Here is an 18,070-nt window from a genome sequence, read left to right on the forward strand (position 1 = left end):
AGCAGTTGTGGGAAAAGCTGCAAGTCGTGGGAGGGGACTCTCACATGATGCGAGCGGAGAACCAGCCTGGGCAGCTGTCCCATGATACTGAAGTGAGCAGAGAACCAACCCGGGCAGCCATCTCGTTGTGATAATATCTCCATAGTATGGTCAAGAGAGACTCCTCTTCCTAAATGGACTGAACAAGGTTATTATGGAAGTGGTAAACAGACTGAACATCTCAAGGGTTGTCTTTTTACATTGTCAGTGGGAGAAGGGAGAAAGGTGGGGGGAGGAGAAGTGTTCTGAAGGGGGGAGGAGAAGTGTTCTGAAGGTGTGGTATGATTTTATTTTTTTCTTTTTCCCTTCTTTTAGGTCTATTAATAAACTTCTTTATATTCTTTCAAGTTTTATGCCTGCTTTGCTTTCCTCCTAATTCTTATCTCACAGAAGGTAAACAGTAATGAGTATTTTGGACCAAACCACTACAATACCTTATTTTGTAAAGCTTATTATAAAAAAAAAAAAGTTGTTGGTAAAGTTTGAAGCCTAAGTTAGTCTTAAAAGGTTCCCTTAATATTATGCTTTTAAGAGACTTAAAATGTCAGGGTGAACCCATGTACACATACACACAAATTCGAAAGAAAAAGTGTTTTTTAGCATAGCTACTTCTATAGATGAACTAGAGCACAGTGCCTGAGGAAATCTATAGTCATAGGTTATTTTATCTGAAGATACTTTTCCACTGAAGGCTCATTTATTATAAGACCTAATATAAAATAATGAATATTTGCTTTAAGTCAGGTCAGGACCAGAACTTATCTCCCAGGGAATATGTGTAATTTTTGTGATAACCAGAAAAGACTGTCTTCCCCTGGAGTGAACTCCACTGGATTTAGTGCTGCATTAGTAGGTTGAGCATCTGAACTGTGCTTATTGATAATTTAGCTTCTCTTCAGCAGAGCACTAGGGTGTTTCTTCTCTTAAGCATGCATGTAGTTACAGAGATTGATTTCAATGGAACTACTCAGGAAATCAAGATGAAAATTATTTCTGCTTATTTCACAGATCTAATACTTCTGATTTTAGAGGGATAGGCTTTTCTCAAAATTGGATTTTAAGACCACAATAATAATTTTTGGTTCTAACCATTGATCTCAAAGTATTATATAAATATTGGTACTAATAGAATTAGTATTAGGAAAATGAAGCTGCACATCAAAATTAATTTTATGAGAAAAAATTATGCCATTTACACTTGGATTAAGCTTGTAAATGTATAGAAGGGCTCTTGTACACTTAAGATTCTGTATACATAAAAGTACTTTCATGATACATTTTTCTATACTGTAGCCACAGTAGCCACAGTAGCCACAGTATAGAAAAAAACTTTCAGGTTTCAGTTTTTGCTCTAGTTCGATAAATCACCATAAATGCTCTAAACCTCCAGGCTGGCTTCATGCAGCTTGAAGAAGAGGATTCTCACACTACAGATTTAGCACCTCTCACTTGGATAAAGGCTTTTTATGAAGGTCTTCTGGTGAGTCCTTTACTGAAGAAAGCCAATGGGGGAAGACAAACTTCTGCTTTGTCCTCCAATGCTTCTACTCAGGGCTTGGTCCTAGGGCTGAGATTGTTTAATTTCTTAATTAATGAAGGAGAAGGTTAGACAGACAGACAGCAACCATCTCCTGTAAGGAGATGGGTGATGCCAAACTGAGGAAGTAATCTACATCTGGAATCAGACCTCTGAATTTGGGATGAACCCAGGCACCCCTCAGGGCATCCACCCAACCTGATTCATTCAATGACTCTTATTTTTGCAATGAACTGGAGAAGTGTTGCACTTTAGGAAAAGCTCTGGTGATATCAATCTCAGTTTACAGCAGAGCTCCTATGACACTGACTTTTATAATTTACTCCCTCTCTATAGCCCATAAAAACTAGGCAGACATCTTCACGTCCGTAAGTTGATTCTTTTTGCTCGATGGACTGTAAAGTCCTCATAGCACCTTCAAAAGGACAGGTCTACCTATCATTTGCATCTCATTCTACAGCTGGTGATTTTAGCACCCCAGGATTTCATTGTCATAGAAGACAAGCTTCTGTCTGTCTTGTGCTTCTCAAATGTCATGCTCAAAATCGGCTTTAGCTTTCTAAAGATGAGCAGATACTCTTGGAGGTAAGCCATGAGTGTAGCAACAACCATAGGTTTGAGTTAGCCAAATAACACACTTCTATATTCAGCACCTCCACCCCACAGAATATGGTGATCACTTATACTAACCTGTGCCTCACATATGAGACTGACAGAATTTATTTCCCATATTTCAAGTTCCTAAATTGCTTGAAGAATATTATATCACTATAATAATCCCTAGGACAAAAATTATCCCAATGAAATTGAGTAACAGAACAAAAATACTATTCTGTGCTTTTGGAAACACAAGGCCTAAAGACCTTGAGCAGGATAAATAATTTATTGGGCAGATTAGGCAAAAACAGGTAATAATGAGGATATGACAATGAATACAGAACATTTTCATAAACAACTGTGAAGACCATATCTCAGACAGAAAATGCCTAAAATCTGTATTCTACAGATTAAGAAAATTCACAGTTTAAGCAGATTTCTTGTTCATTTTACAGAACCTCAGCTTTAATTATAATGAAGCTGATGACCTTTGTGATATCCTGATAGTCTCCAAAATGCAAACCTTCAAACAGAGATGCTGAAAGAATAGTAAGTGAGAATGTCTCCTTTTTCTCAGCACTGATTCTAAAGCCCAGGTATCTAATGCTAACATTTAGTTTACAGTCGCAATGGTAACTGTCCAACAGTTTTGCATGTTACAGGCAAGAGGCTTGTGCTGCTGTTAGTTACAGAGAGGCTAAAAACGTTTGCAAAAACCTAACCCCAAATATTTTGAATATTTGAAAACAGATATAAAGACTGGTGAGTGTAGAGACATAGTTTCTTGTGTTAAGAGAAACCCTCAGGTTTTAATGTGTCACAGTAATGCTATGAGGAAGCTTTTAATGTGTCACAGTAATGCTATGAGGAAGGTATGGAGGAACTTTAAAATCTCTGTTGACAGGAGGATAAGTGCCAGCAAAACATCAACTCTGGACATGAGAACAGACTTCAGGCTGCTCAGGAAACTAGTACATAAAGTACCCATGGAAAACGTTTTTGTAGGTGCTGGAGTCAGTGCTGGTCATTTTTTAAACATCCCTTCCTAAGTGCACAGGAGCAGCAATTCCCAAATGTCAGAAATCAAGCAGGAGAGGCAGAAGACTGACTTGGCTTTTGCCTTTGGAATAAGGCAAAGAAGGAAGGTGTATGCCCAGTGGAAGCAAGGTTAGGTGACGTAGGAAGAGTACAGAGATGCTGCTTGCCACTGGAGGAAGAAAAATCATGTGGTCAAAGCTCAACTGGAAATGAAGCTGCCAGAAATGTAGGGGAATTTTTTCAAATACATTACCGGCAAAAGGCAGTGCAGAAATAACATTGGCCTGTTACAGGATGAGGATGGTCACCTCACAAGCAGGGACATGGACAAGGCAGAGGTGTTTAATGCATTCTTTGCCTCTGTCTTCAACATGGATGATGGACCAAGGGGGTCTCAGTGTCCTGAGCTTGAGGACTATGACTGCGAGATTGATCAACTCCCAGTCGGTCCTGAACTTGTACGGAATCTGTTGTTCCAGCTGGATCCCTACACATCCAGGCAGACTGATGGGATTCATCCAAGAATCCTCAAAGAGCGGACTGATGTCATCACAAAGCTTCCCTCAAGGATTTTTGAATGATCTTGGGAATCCTGAGAGGTTGGAGCTGACAGGACACTGGTGAACGCTGTCCCTATTCTCAAGAAGGGCAAAAATGTTAACTCCAGGACCTATAGGCTTGTCAGTCTCACTTCAGTGGCTGGTAAAATTATGGAAAAGATTATTATTCTGGGAGGTATTGAAAAACACCTGAAGGACAAATGCAGTCACTGGTCTCAGCCAGCATGGCTTCATGAGGGGAAAGTCCCACTTGTTGAACCTAATTTCCTTTTATGACAAAGTAACCCACCTAGCTGATCAAGGGAAGCCAGCTGATCTATCCTTTATGGATTTCAGTAAAGATTTCCATACTTTCTCTCACAAGATCCTCTGGACAAAGTGTCCAGCACACAGCTGGATAAACACATCCTGAGATGTGTGAGCAGCTGGCTCATGGGTCAGGCACAAAGAGTTGTATTGGATGAAGTGACATCAGACTGGTGACCTGTCACTAGTGGGGTTCCACAGGGCTCCATCCTTGGCCCAATGCTCTTCAACATCTTCATAAACAATTTGGATGCAGGCCTCAAAGAAATACTAAGTTTGCTGATGATACTAAATCGGGAGGAGCTGTTGGTTCCCTTGAAGGAAGAGAGGACCTGCAGAGAGACCTTGAAAAATTAGAGAAATGAGCTATCATGAACTGTATGAATTTTAACTGGGGCAAATCCCAGATTCTTCACCTGGGACAGGGCAGCCCTGGTAGTATGTATAAACCAGGGAATGAGAGCAGCGTTGTGGAAAGGGCTCCCCAGGGAAGTGGTCCCAGCACCAAGCCTGTCAGAGTGCAAGAAGCATTTGGACAAAGCTCTGACATGTGGTGTTAGTCTTGGTGTGTCTTGTAGAGGGGCATTAGTTGGACTTGATGATCCTGATGGGTCCCTTCTAGCTCGGCATATTCTGTGGCTCTATGATTTTGAAGTGGATATCTAGATCACAAAAGTGTCAAGTTTGTGAATTCCAGTTGAAACTGGATATAACAAGTGCCTGAATGTATTTGAAAGCTTGGAGTGTAAAGACTTGTGTACCAGATGCCTGAAAAACAACACAAGTGCTCTACTTGTGTCTCTCAAGAGACACTCACAAGTAATTGATTTCTCTTTTACTTCTGCTAGTAATAGTAGAAAATTGTAGAAAATTGTGCTTAGTATGGTCAGTTTTCAAAATGCTTGCTTGACTAAAATTAATTAGATATCACAGCATCCTCAGAATAACTTACTGTTCTCTGTTTATTAGCTAGTAAACTGAAAGGAGGGACTGAAATTACTTTGCTGAAGCCACACATCAAGTCAAGATTAGAACCTGTATTTCCACAGTCTCAATTTTGTGCTGTAACAGCCTGATTATACTGCCAGCAGTTTATCACCTCGCCAGTGCAGTACTGCTCCCCTAGGTCTCCTTCTTCTTAATAGTGGTTAACTTTCAGACCCTGTTAAATGCTCACTGGAAATATGGATCAGGGGGATTGCCCAGAACTGTTACCCTGACTTTTTTTTACAGAGTTTTTAAAGCTAACATAAATTTTTTATTCTGTGGATGCCTAGAGCTACATTATATGCCCAAATTAAGGTAGACCTGATTTCTTCAGAGTTGTTAAGTACCATAATGCTTCATTAAATCAGTGGGTGTGTTTATTGTTGGTGAACATCCCTGAAAACCAAGAAAACTTTTATTTAGCTCTCTGAAGGCAGGCACTTAAGTCTAAAACTCAAGACCTGATTTTTAAGTGATAAGATTCATTATCAAGTGAGAAAACAGTTTTCTATACAGTATGTTTCAGAGTAGTGCTGGAAGAATTTCTTTTTTAAAAAAAGAAAAGACAGATTTCCAGTATGTAGTGTCATGTTCTTAAATCAGTGAACTAAGAATAAATGTGAAGGTTTTTTTTAGATGAATTTAGTTTGTCAGTAGACTTGGTAGGTAATACAGAATGCCTGTTCGCATGAGAACAAGGAATGTATATAAGATATATTCTTTTAAATGCAACAAGGCCATTTGTTTACACTTTCCCAGAAAAGTTCTGTAATCTTTATCAGTTTTGGGGACTGGCTTTCACTGTATTAGGCTGACCCACTCCTAGTACAGCAGTTCAGTAAAAAGGAAGCAACCACATGAATGCAACGGAAGTTCAAATTCAGAATTATAGCCCCTCTGTGTTAATGAAGAAAAAAGATAATGCTAAATGAAAAAAAAAAAGATTATTTGGTTTCTGTTCTGTACCTGCTTAGGAAAGCTGAGAGCTAACAATCCAGAATGCAGAAGCACTTCTAGAATATTATAAGTGAGCCCCCAGCTCTGATGGACTGACAAGGAAAGAGTAAGCACTCTTGAAGTCATTAAAGAAAATTGTGTTAAAACTCTCACACATCTTAGCTCTGTGGGATGACAGTATTAAATGTCATTGCTCTGCCTCCTGCCATCAGATGTCCAGGTAAGGACCTGACAGATTGCCTTTCACAAAACAACAGGTTAACTGTGCATTTTACTCATGTTGAAGTTCTTTTTAAGAGGCAGTTATCAACAAAGGAGTTTTTTACATGTTTATCTATCCCAACTACACCAGGCACTATTGCTGAAAAAAACCCTGAAATAGTAAAAAATTAGTACAAATGTGGTTATGTCCATTAGGAAATTAGTCATGAAAAAGCCAGGAGCAGCACCCAGAAGCAACTACACCAAAACTGCTGGTACAAGTGGCACCAGTGAAGAACAGCCATGGGACTCAGACCTGATGAAAAAGTAACCCAAGGCCCAGACAGCTGTAGTGCAAGAGAGCAAGGGAGTGGGAGGAAGAGAGACTTGTACCCACAGATTCAGTGCCAGGCTTTGCAAGAATGAAAATGAGTTTATCCCATGTTGTTCTTTTTTGTGTACTACTCTCCCCCTGTTTACAGGACCATATGAAGTGTCTGTGCTGTTAACTCTTCCCTCCTCTGGACTATGTAAGGACAGCTGCTCTTAAGAGAGATAAAACAATGGTCAGACCTCTCCATCGTGCCTCAGCTGCAGTGAATTTCCCCACTGGCAATGCTGGCAGCCCATGATATGGCAGCAGCCCCCATCAGCCCGTGCCCCAGGGACTGCTCTGTGTGTGGAAGCAGCAGGAAGCCTGAACAATAGCCCTGCTGACTGATCTGAAACCAGGGACAGCGGCTGCCAGGCCAGTTTCACCATGTCAGAATGGGATTTTGCCAAAGACAGTGAGAATCTGGGATGAAACCTCCTCCATTTTGCTGTGACACCTGACCTAAGCCAGACAAGCAGAGTACATAAGCTTGCTGCATTTACTGGAGCAGATAAAACCTTTTCCACTATCACACCCTTGGCATAGGTGCAAGTAGGGGAGATCTGACCACCAAAATCCAGCTTTTTGTCACCCTCTTGCAAGCAGCATTACAATATAAACACAGCTATAAGGAGAGCATATAAAGCAGCAGTAATTACTGAGACTTAGTGGTCCTTTGCAGTGGGGATATAATTAACTGTTGGCACACAGTAGCACATCCCCACTGCATGCAAAGCAAGGCAGAAGATTGTGACACATGGCAGCAGACTGTGGCTGCTCCAAGGACACTTACTGCTGTTTCTCAAAGCTCCTTCCTTCCCAGGATGATGGCTAGTGAGCTCTTGACGCCCTTCATTATAGAAATTATTTATTTCTCAGCATTCCTGAAATAAAGGAAAATCTAATTATCTAACAGTTCCTCCCTCTGCCCTGTGTTTTAAATAATATTGCACATAGGAATTTTACCTGTTTCCCAAACCCTTGTTAATACAGTCTGATGTAATTTGAAAGCAGAAAATTCAGTGATCAGATATACCAGTATCTTAAATGAAATCACAACCGTATCTGTGCATCCCTTTCAGGCTTACTTACTGTCATACCTAAGTAAACGTGCCCGGATATTGCAGACAAATGAACACCCACATAATGCTTTACATCCAAGGTCTCATTCCAAAGGGTCTGCTTATTCAATGAGGCATTACAATTAGATACATGACTTGTCATGACCTATCAAAATATGTCAGGGTAAATTCTGAGCTAACCTAAATCAGCACAGTTCCATGTTACCTGTGGACCATGGACCAAAGCTGACTTCAAGAGGGGAGAATCAGTCTCACTGCTATTTCAGGCCTTGCAATAAGTTGCTTATGAAAGAGCTCCTAGCCAAGAATTATTCATAGGAATTGGAAAATAACTTCAAACATAAAATAAATCAGACAGAATAGAAATCTCTCTGCATTCACTCTGTGAACTCAGAATTCATTATTTCTGAGAGGTCTGCATTAGGCAGAAGTGTCTTCCAGAGTAGTATCTGCTGGGTAGCAATATCATTGCCCCAGCCCAATAACTTCATGGTCAGGGCATTCTTCTAGGTGCTGGGAAATGTGGATTCAATTTCAAATACACTGGGGACCACAGTGACACAGTGTCACAGTCTCCCTGTGACACAGCCAGCTGCTGGACAGGTTCTCGTGTTCCCTCAGTAAAACAATGGGTTGGTTTCAGTGTGCTGTGTTAAAATCTTTAGCTATGTGATGGCTGACTTACAGCAGAAATGGGAACCTATACCCTTTTACTGGGATGCTGGGGCATTTTACAAAAAAGTCAGAATTTTCCCTTTGTTACTCTGGACGTTTGGCAATGCTGCAGCTGCCTCACAGGCTTTGGTCCAAAATGGACTATCCAGAGATGCCCAACTCCTACTAAAATCTAGGTCATCCATTCTCGCCATTGGCTTCTTCTGTCCACACTGCCCTTCAAGGCCATTGTAGCACTATTTCCAGTTTATCATAATTAAACAATCTAAGTCTACTTTTCTTAAAATTGCTATAAATTTTTCAGTTGGTTTAGAATAACATCAACAGGGGACCAAGACTAAAACAATTTGAATACTCAGGTTTCTCATGTGTAAACTAACCTCTCCTTCCTCTGACTATCACTTTGCTGAAGTGAATTGATGGCTTTTGATTTCCACCAACACAAATAATCCATGTTTTAGCCAAACACATTTATTATGTCTATTTATACATCAAGCACACATTTATCTGAAGCCAATGGCACTTTCTCCTTATTGTGAATTCTAGTGTGCAGAGAAAATCAAAGAGACTGATCTCTCACTTAGAAAATCCAAACTCTGAGAAAACAAATTCTTTCATGGAGGGTCATCTGATATCTCAAGAAATAAATTCTATATCTCTTCATTCTGCTTTTGTCCCCATGTCTAGTGCTCAAGTCACTTCTACAGTGAATTTCTATACATGACTAGGTTTTTCTTTATTCCCTTTTTTCTGATGTCTTATTGTGAGGTGCCAGTTAAAATTCCCTTAAAAATCAGAAACTCATACCATGTGTGACCTTTCTTTATTTTCCATACCAAAGACACCTGCTGTTTAACCTTGTCATCTAGACATTTGTCGCTGTCAGCTTGGGATTCCAGAAAGGTTTTCATTTTCTTTGAAACACTGTCCTTCTCACTTTGGCAGGGAACCAGTTCTTGAGAGGTCAGCGTGGGCTGTTGATGCCTTCACACACCACAGACCAAAATTGTAAATGTTTTTTGCAAATCAAATACTGCATCATATACTGCAGCCATCTCATGATGTTCTACCTCCTAGGGAGGATATCTACTAATCTTTCAAAAAGTAGAGAGCTAAATGAAGTGAATCAAGAGATCTATCAGCTCAGCCAGAGTTGCTATATGAAATTTTCTGGCCTGCATTATGCAGGAAGCCAGACTAGGATGGCCTAATAGTTTTTTTCACCTTAAAACTGATGTCTCTGCAAGCCATTTCATTGGAATAATCTGAAATTGCATCAGTTGACATTCTGACCCATTCTTTTCTTTTGTCCTTTTTTTTTCTTCTGGGGAAGGAATTGTTTCTATGCTTGTAACTCCATTTAGTAACTTTGATTTTTTTCCTTCTTAAAGGAAAAAGTAAAGTTCCCCACACTCTGATACATTAAGATTAATTATTCTCCAAAGATCAGTAAATTTTTTGAAAGGGAAAAGGAACAGATAAATGAAAAGGTCACAGATTTATCCTGTATTGCCTCTCATGAAGCTCACAGTGTGCCTGACACCTTCTAGAAACTCTCATTGTGTACTCAGTATGTTACACACATTTTGTCTCAGCTACATTTCTTTTGTTCAGATTATCATAGTATTCTGTTCTCAGTCACAAAACTGTGATCTTGAAATGGTTTATGATGGGATACTTAGATTTATTTTTAGCATGCTTAAATATTTCAAATGCACTAAGAATTCTAAATCAAGCAGTAGCTAGACTAGTACAGTTATTCACAAAGCATTTGAAAATAAATTCTTCACTCTGTAGACTTCCAGAAACAAACACATGCACACAAATAAGTATTTTACATGTAGTAAAAATAATGGAATAAATTTTAAATCATCATTTAAAAATACAATTTAAGATGAGAAAAAATGTTAATGCTACAGCTGTCCCCTAAACAAATTGCACAAATTCTGTAGTCAAAGTTAAATGTAGAAGAAATGAAAGGTGTGGAAACGTACAGTTAAAGCATCCAGAAAACCTTAATGTGAGCCAGTGCAATAAGGAAAAGTATATATTAAAGGCAATCTACTTGGGGTTTTGCCCCAGTTTGTATTAATTTGACTTAGCAGACTTATTTTTCCTATTTTTTTCTTTTCATGATGTCACTCAAAGGCAGAATTGAGGTTATTTTATTATCTTATCTGTATAAAGTCTGGTTCACCATGTTTATTTCTCTTTTTTCAGAGTAAAATAATTCATCAAGCTTAAGGAGCAGATGTGAAGTCACTTAAAGGAGAAAAAAATTATATGGAGCAAAATGCGGGGAATGGGAATGAATACATGATGCTACGCACTCATCTACTTTCCCTTGTTTTCTCTTCCCATAACAAAATCAAGCAGCTTTATGGACTATGACCAGATACAATCTAAATATCTAAAGATATTTAAACTGGGTTTGTTCACTCTGGAGGAGAGAAGGCCCAAGAGAGCCCTAATAGCATTAGCCCATAATACCTAAAGAGGGCTTGCTTATAAGAGAGCAGGAGAGAGACTTCTTATAGGGCCATGTACGGACAGTACAAGGTAATGGCTTCAAACTGAAAAGGAGTAGGTTTAGGTCAGATATTGCCACGGAATTCTTTGCTGTGAGGGTGGTGAGGCACTGGAACAGGTTGCCCAGATAAAATGTGGCTGCCCTGTGGAGATGTTCTCAGCTTGTTCAGTGGTTCAGCTCACCGTTCTGTGCCTTAGAGACGGCACGGGCAGTCCAGCGACTCGGTGGCTCTGAAATGCAGCAAGTGACAGCTGTAAAGCTAATGCCAATAGCAGACGCAAAGACGTAGAAATATGGCTCAAACTCTGTGCCTCAATCCTGTTTGTTTTATTCCTCCTGTCCCGAGAGAGAGACAGGAGCAGCTCTTCACAGAAGGGGAGCCAGGGCACCAGAGGGCGGAGCCCCCTCGGCTGTCCTTTTATTCGGGGAAAGGGAAAGGGGAGAGCAGGGGTGGACCCGGGGTACCCAGCCAGTCGGGCTGTTTCGGGGGAGTCCGAGTTACTGTCAGTTTTACTCGCGCTTAGGGCAAAGAGCATTCAGAGCACATGGCCGAAATAAGTCTGGCCTTGTCTGGCCAGTCCCGGGGCGGTGCCGCACCTCGGGGGCAGGCAGCAACACTGTCCCATCCCTGGAAAGTGCTCAAGGCCAGGTTGGGTGGGGCTTTGAGAAACCTGGTCTAGTGGGAGGTCTCCCTGCCCATGGCAGGGGGGTGATTTTCATCACCAAGGAATGATGAAATTAATTCTTGGTGTACAAGGTATGTACAACATGACTATTAAATTAAATTTTTTAAATTAGGTATGGAATAGTGGATTGTAATTTAGACATTTTGCAATTTCTGAATCAAAGTAAATAATTAAATATTACATTACAGCTTCTGGGAAACATTACTTACATTGTGAGTAGAAGGAGAAAAAAGTGTGAATGTATTAATGAGGAGGTGCAAAGATTTATACCTTCACTAAAAGAAACAGTAAACATTGCCATGATCAGATAAATTTTTTTAATCTAGAAGCATAAAGAATAGGACACATGCATCCATTATATCTAAATTTTTAATAAATCTTGGCATATTTCACCTTTATGCATGCAAATACCTTGTCATCTTCTTGCTGTATTGTAAACTTCAAGATGGGTTTTTTAGCAAGTTGTCACCTGTTGAGCACCAACACAAGCCATTTATTTGGACTATATTATAAAAAATACTGCAGTTTATGGGTAAGTTAGAGTTATGTTAAACAAATCATTTGTGCTTCCCTGGTTGCTTTTGCATCAGTGATTCAACAGCAATTTGCTCTTTTACTAGGTAAACAAAATTTTTGTCACCAGGTGCAATCTTTTGTGTTTAGACTCATAAGTTTCTGCACTGTAATATATATATATATATATATATATATATATATAAATATAATATATATCTATTACCCGTTAGTGAGCTAATTCTTTTTTAAAAGTAAGTTTTGGAATTAAGTTGGTACCACAAACATTTTCTGTTCTGAATAAATTCTGTGCGTTTATCGACTGCTATTCAGACTTCAGTATTAGGATACATGGGGCTTCATTTTTCCAGGGGTAAAACTGAAGCATAATCATTTGCATCATAAATCTCAACACTGTAGATGCAAACCTATTTTTTCCTTAAAGCATATGAATGTGCAGCCTGTCACATCTTATTCTAATTGCATTCTAGTTCTTTGACTGTGTTGAATATTTCAGCCTTATGAGTTAAGCAACTACACAATAACTTAATTCTCGTTAGTGATCAATTGTGTTGCTTGTTTAGTTGCAACAACAGCAACTACCCAAAAAAAGGGAACCATAATTCTTCTTTTGTTCTTGTTTTTCTTTCATTTCTTCATTCAGTTTCTAGTGTTTTTTTATGAAATATATACCCCCTGGCCTGAAAACCTATTCTGCATGTCCTCTGGTTTGAATATTGCAGGTGCTCTGAAAATAAATTAGCATAAGGGAAAATAACAAAAAAACCCCAAACTCATTGATAGCATAGTCAAGCATCTCTCGCTATTTTACCTCAGAGGCCCTTTTTAATATTTAATAAGCTTACTGCTGTTCCTGGTCTTTTGGACTACAGTGCCATTAGTAAAGAAAACTGCCATTTGACATTAAAGGAATGTAAGGAATAACCAAACAAAGAAATAAAATGGCTTTTATGAAAAAACTGTGAGCTTTCCAGAATAACAATGGAAAATAATTTGCAGAACCATTTTTTCTGCTCCTTAAAGAACCTGAGTAGAAATGGACACTGAATTCTGAATATATATAAATAGACATTTTTTGTGTACAACTCTTCATTTGCATCTTCTCTTCCTGTTACAATAGTAAAATACTATTTAATTCTAGATAGGTAGCCCTGAAAAAAAGAATCTCTCTTGTCTTAGTTACAACTCAAGTGGAAACATCTGTCATGAATAATGACCATGATCCAGGGCTCCTCATGATGTGAAAGAACGCTTTTGCTATTAATGTTATAATGATTGACTTACAGATTCTTCTTTCCATCCCTGATGATCCAGTATAAGCTTAGTAAACAAAAATTTGCAGTTTCACACGGTTAATAACAAAATAAGGGTGCATAATTCTGCGTGACAGCCAAAAAGAAATATATTTAAGAATGCAGAAAAGAGAACATTTCTTCTCACACCTAGTGGTAGTGCTTAGGCATCCCTGTTGTGACCAAGTATTTGACCGTGATGTGCAAATGAAAAAAGACATCATGACAAAACTCTTACAGTCAAAGGACAGCTCCCACAGCCTTCACCTAAGTCCTTGTGGAAGGGAAAAGTGTACTTCTGAGAGATGGATAGCTTGATACAAAATGTGAATATATTGTCTTCCTCTGTTAATTCTAAGAGATATAAACATGCTATCTAAAAAACATTATTTTATTAATTCTTACCATCATTTAAGTCCAAGTATTGCAAAATCTTTCTCTTGTTAATGTAATTCTCTTCCTTCTGAATACTTTGATTTATCTAATGCACTCTTGCTTCTGGCAACACTGAGGGACTTAACCTAAAGGATATTAAGATATGAGGTATAACTTAAGTTAGGAACTTCAGTTCTGACACAGAGATAACCTTGGAAAGTGAGTACTGCATCTTACTTATTAAGTTTTCTCACCCAAGGTCTGTCTTTAGAGAGGAAGGGTTTTGGTCTCTTACTGGGTGAGGATGATATGTGAAACTGGTGAGTAAAATTCCTAGGTCAGTGCAACCTTTGTCTTAGGTTGGATCAAAAATAGCCATTATCATTCCACCTATAACCACTAAGACATGCAGAGAATACCCTTTGTGTCAATAAATACAGAGGCCAGTACTTCCTCAGTGGTCTTGACATTATAGCAACAGCAGCTTTAGAGCAACCCATAAGCCAGGCATACCTAGATCTTTGAGGCATCTTGAATTCCAAGAGTGACATCATCTGCACTTCACAGTCATTCAAATCTAAATTGTGTATAAGTTCTTACATTTCTTGTAGAGGAATTCCTTGTGGAGTGGGGACATAGGATACCCCAGGAGAGCTTGGGCATCCCAGGGCTGTTGCAGAAGTACCCCTGACGGGGCCTCAGGCTGAAGATAGGCTTGCAAGGCACCTGCTAGCTGGCAGCCTTGAACAGCCTTGGGAAAAGGTATACACTGGTCAGCTCCCCCGCTGCTTAGAGGCTTTCTCATGGGAAAGGGGCATGAACTTTGAAAAAGTATAACTTGGTGGAGGTAAACAATAAAACTGGAGCACGATGCTCAAATTGTATCGGTGTTCATGTCATGACTCTGGCTGGCTCTCCTGCACCCGGGACCCCCTCCCCCCGCTAAAATTTCTTCCCTTTGGTCTGGGCCAAAAAACCTGCTGCATCTGCAAATACACAGTATGTGGCAGGGTAGTGGAGAACTTGGATACTTGGATCCATCTAATAGATTTGTGAAGGGCTCTGGGTTTGTCAGCCCAAGTGCCAACAGTATTTCACTGCAAGCCTTGAATGTGGACATTATGCTTTTGTCGTTTATTTGGGCTGTTGTGTGGGTTTGGTACCAACAGCAGCCATTTCCTCACTGTTGGTATCTAGTGATCTGCAAATGCTACTTCACTGCTGATCACTGGCAGCACCTTTCTTTGCCTGCAAAGCCTCCTGTGTTCAGATATCAGTTTATTCTTTTGTTGTTGTCAAAATATACTTTGCCCCCACCTCCCTCACGGAACCATGTGAAGAGCACATCTGCTTTTGTTTATTATACAATTCATGTCAGCTTTGTTTTGCTGTACACTTTCTTGCCTTGGCTGCATCCCAGCCTTTGTGTTCACAAAGGGGAGTCGAAGGGAACCTGATATACACTGAGCCAATTACAACCTTGTCTTGAGGACTCAGCTGGCAGTTCAGCTGCAGTACATGGAGCACGGTATAAGCCTGAGAAATGTCACCCATTTCTTCTCCAGGGCAGAAGAAATTGCCAGTACAATGACAAAACTGTCTTAGCAGACACCAGAATATTCTGAAGTAATTTTCTTGACTGACTTTCCCCAGTTCCTGTCATGAAGAGTAAAATGTTAAATTCCCATAAAAATTATTCCATGCACTCCACATGGCTGTCAGTGGGATCAGCTCAGCACCTGTCCAAAGCAGGAACATATTAATTTTGCACTAGGGTATGTTACAGGTCCACAGGAAACAAGGGATCATAATTGCTGTTTAACTTGGTCACCACACACTGGTCTTTCAATTTACTCATGATGCAGGTGAAAGGTATCCTACTCCACAATATCTTCACCTGCTGCTAAAAAGTTTGCAGAATCAAGCCTGGTTTGCACACAAGTGTCTCTCTGCAGAGAAAATGGTGGTAATGACTCCCTGCATGCTGCTTTTGGTGCCCACACAGCATGTCATGGTCAAACGTGATCTCAGGTGAGAGCAGATATTATCCAGCACAAGGAAGAAGTGCCAGACTCCCCCACCATTGCACAGCTGTGGCACCAGCCCATGACATCTCCCTGGCATGTGACAGGGCTGGCCATTATGGTCCCATTGCCTGGGTACTGCACCCAAGCCTGGAAACATCACAGACAAGTCATGTCACTGTTTTAATGTACCCATTCCAAAACCTGCTTCTTCCAGGTAGATGGGGATGAGAGTTGATTGCTGTTTAGAAAAATGATGTTCCATGCACTGTTTTTTGCTGCAGGAAAGGGAGAGTGGTACCAGACATCCTGCTGACCCTCTAGCAGGTGGGACCAAAGACATTTATCAAGAACGAGCTCGTGTAATGCTATCAGGTCAAAGCGTTACCATCAAACCATTTACCAGGTTAAGCATTACCTGGTGCTTAAATGGTCTAAATATAGAAATTAGAGATGTTAAAAACCAGATTTCAAATAATGCAAGGAAAATTTCATCTGGTCACTTTTAATATTGCAAGTATATTTTAAATAGATTACTAACTGCTTCATAGGGGTTAGGAGCCTTTTACAGATGTGAACAAATAAAATTATACCAGGAGGATAAAATATAGAAAGCCTTAGCTCAGATTACAGCTGTAACCTGCTGGATCTGTACAAGTAGGAAGCCCCAGAATCCTCATTTCACACCATCAGTTTACAGGAACTATATATGCATGCATTTGACCATGTGGCTCTCTGTACCTGTTTTTGAAAAGTAGAAGTGTCTTTTTATAGCCACTGCTCACACCACAGCCAGGTAGTTGTCTGGGATATCTGTTTGCCTGCAAAATGGGCACCCTGTTATTCAGTTGTGCCAACAAAAGGTGGAGCTCACACCAGGGATCTGATTGACTAAGATGAGAACTTCACATAAACCCACACTATTTTAGATTTCAGGTAGCTTGAATTTCATACTTACTGTAAAAAGAAAACAAAATCATCTTTTAATGGCACTTGGTCAACATTCTTATAAATGTCTTCTTACCAGAACGGTTTGAATTTTTGTGGCCACTGTTAGAAATGGTGATGTGTTTTAATAACAAGTGTCCAGATGTCAAAGATTTTAACATCAGACAATTCCATGTCACATAACTCTCTACTCGAAGCACCTTCCTGTCTTTATGTCTGGTAAGCCACAGAAGGAACTTCACAGGTCTCCCCATGGTCTCCAGGAAGTCAGGAGAGTAGACATGGTAAGGTACAATCAAAAAACATGCAGACACACTCCAGAGATGCAGTGGCTCACAGCTGCATGCCAACAATAAACAGCATTAGAAAGTTTCACGCAGAATCCAAGAAGTTCAGCAAATTTGGCTGTAGAGAAGAGACAGAAAAAACCCTGATGCACATGATTCAGTTCCAGACAGTGACTGTAATTATAATAATGGATAAGCTATAGGTAAAAGCATAACATCTCCTCAAGTACTTAGAAACAATCCCAGGCCAGGGATTTCTGATTAGAACCAAAAAGTGCAAATACAAGTAATAAAGATGATTTTTTTTCAGAAGGAATGCTTTTTCCTATTAGGTACTTACAGCATCTCCACAACATTAATCCCAGACTATCGACAGGGTCCACTCTACATTAAAACAAGCAGCTTGGCAATTAGAAAAAAAAAATGCTGTGTTGGCTTGCAAGGGAAATGTGATTTGTGAAGCTCTCAAGGTTTCAGTCCAGGAGTTTTGTTCTAAATGTGCTGCCTCCAACACTTTGAATACTCAGATGAAAACAAAGTGCTCCTCTAATGTGACATGTCATTTTGCATAGTGTTTTGTTGGGTCCATTGCTCTGATTATTGTCTTTCTAGGAATAATATCAGTGCCTGCTTGAGATCTGGAAGATTAGCATTAACAGGATAGAAAAGAAGAGGGCAGCTGTTTCATGATGGCATTTAGACAGATGATCTGTCTGCTGCCTAATCCACATACCATCTACACATCCAGTCAGCACAATGCAAACTGCTAAAAAAGTTTATGTGAGAAAACACTCCAAATGTAGGTGTGTTTGCTTATCATGCTGCCTCTCTCACAGACAGAGAAAGATTTCTGTTTTGTAATTTCAGTAGCCATACAGACAGCCTCCTTCAGCCTCTTGCTGTAGGATAAACTTTGGCTCTAAAAAGACAGCACCTACACGTGTTTATTAAATTCTGTAATAGTAAATTCTCAGACTTCTGAGGCAGAGAAAAGGCCTTTCTGGTTAAGCTTTCACACTTTGGGGTACTTTTTTTCTAATGA

This window comes from Aphelocoma coerulescens, chromosome 2 (genome assembly GCF_041296385.1).
Source record: "Aphelocoma coerulescens isolate FSJ_1873_10779 chromosome 2, UR_Acoe_1.0, whole genome shotgun sequence".
NCBI lineage: Eukaryota > Metazoa > Chordata > Aves > Passeriformes > Corvidae > Aphelocoma > Aphelocoma coerulescens.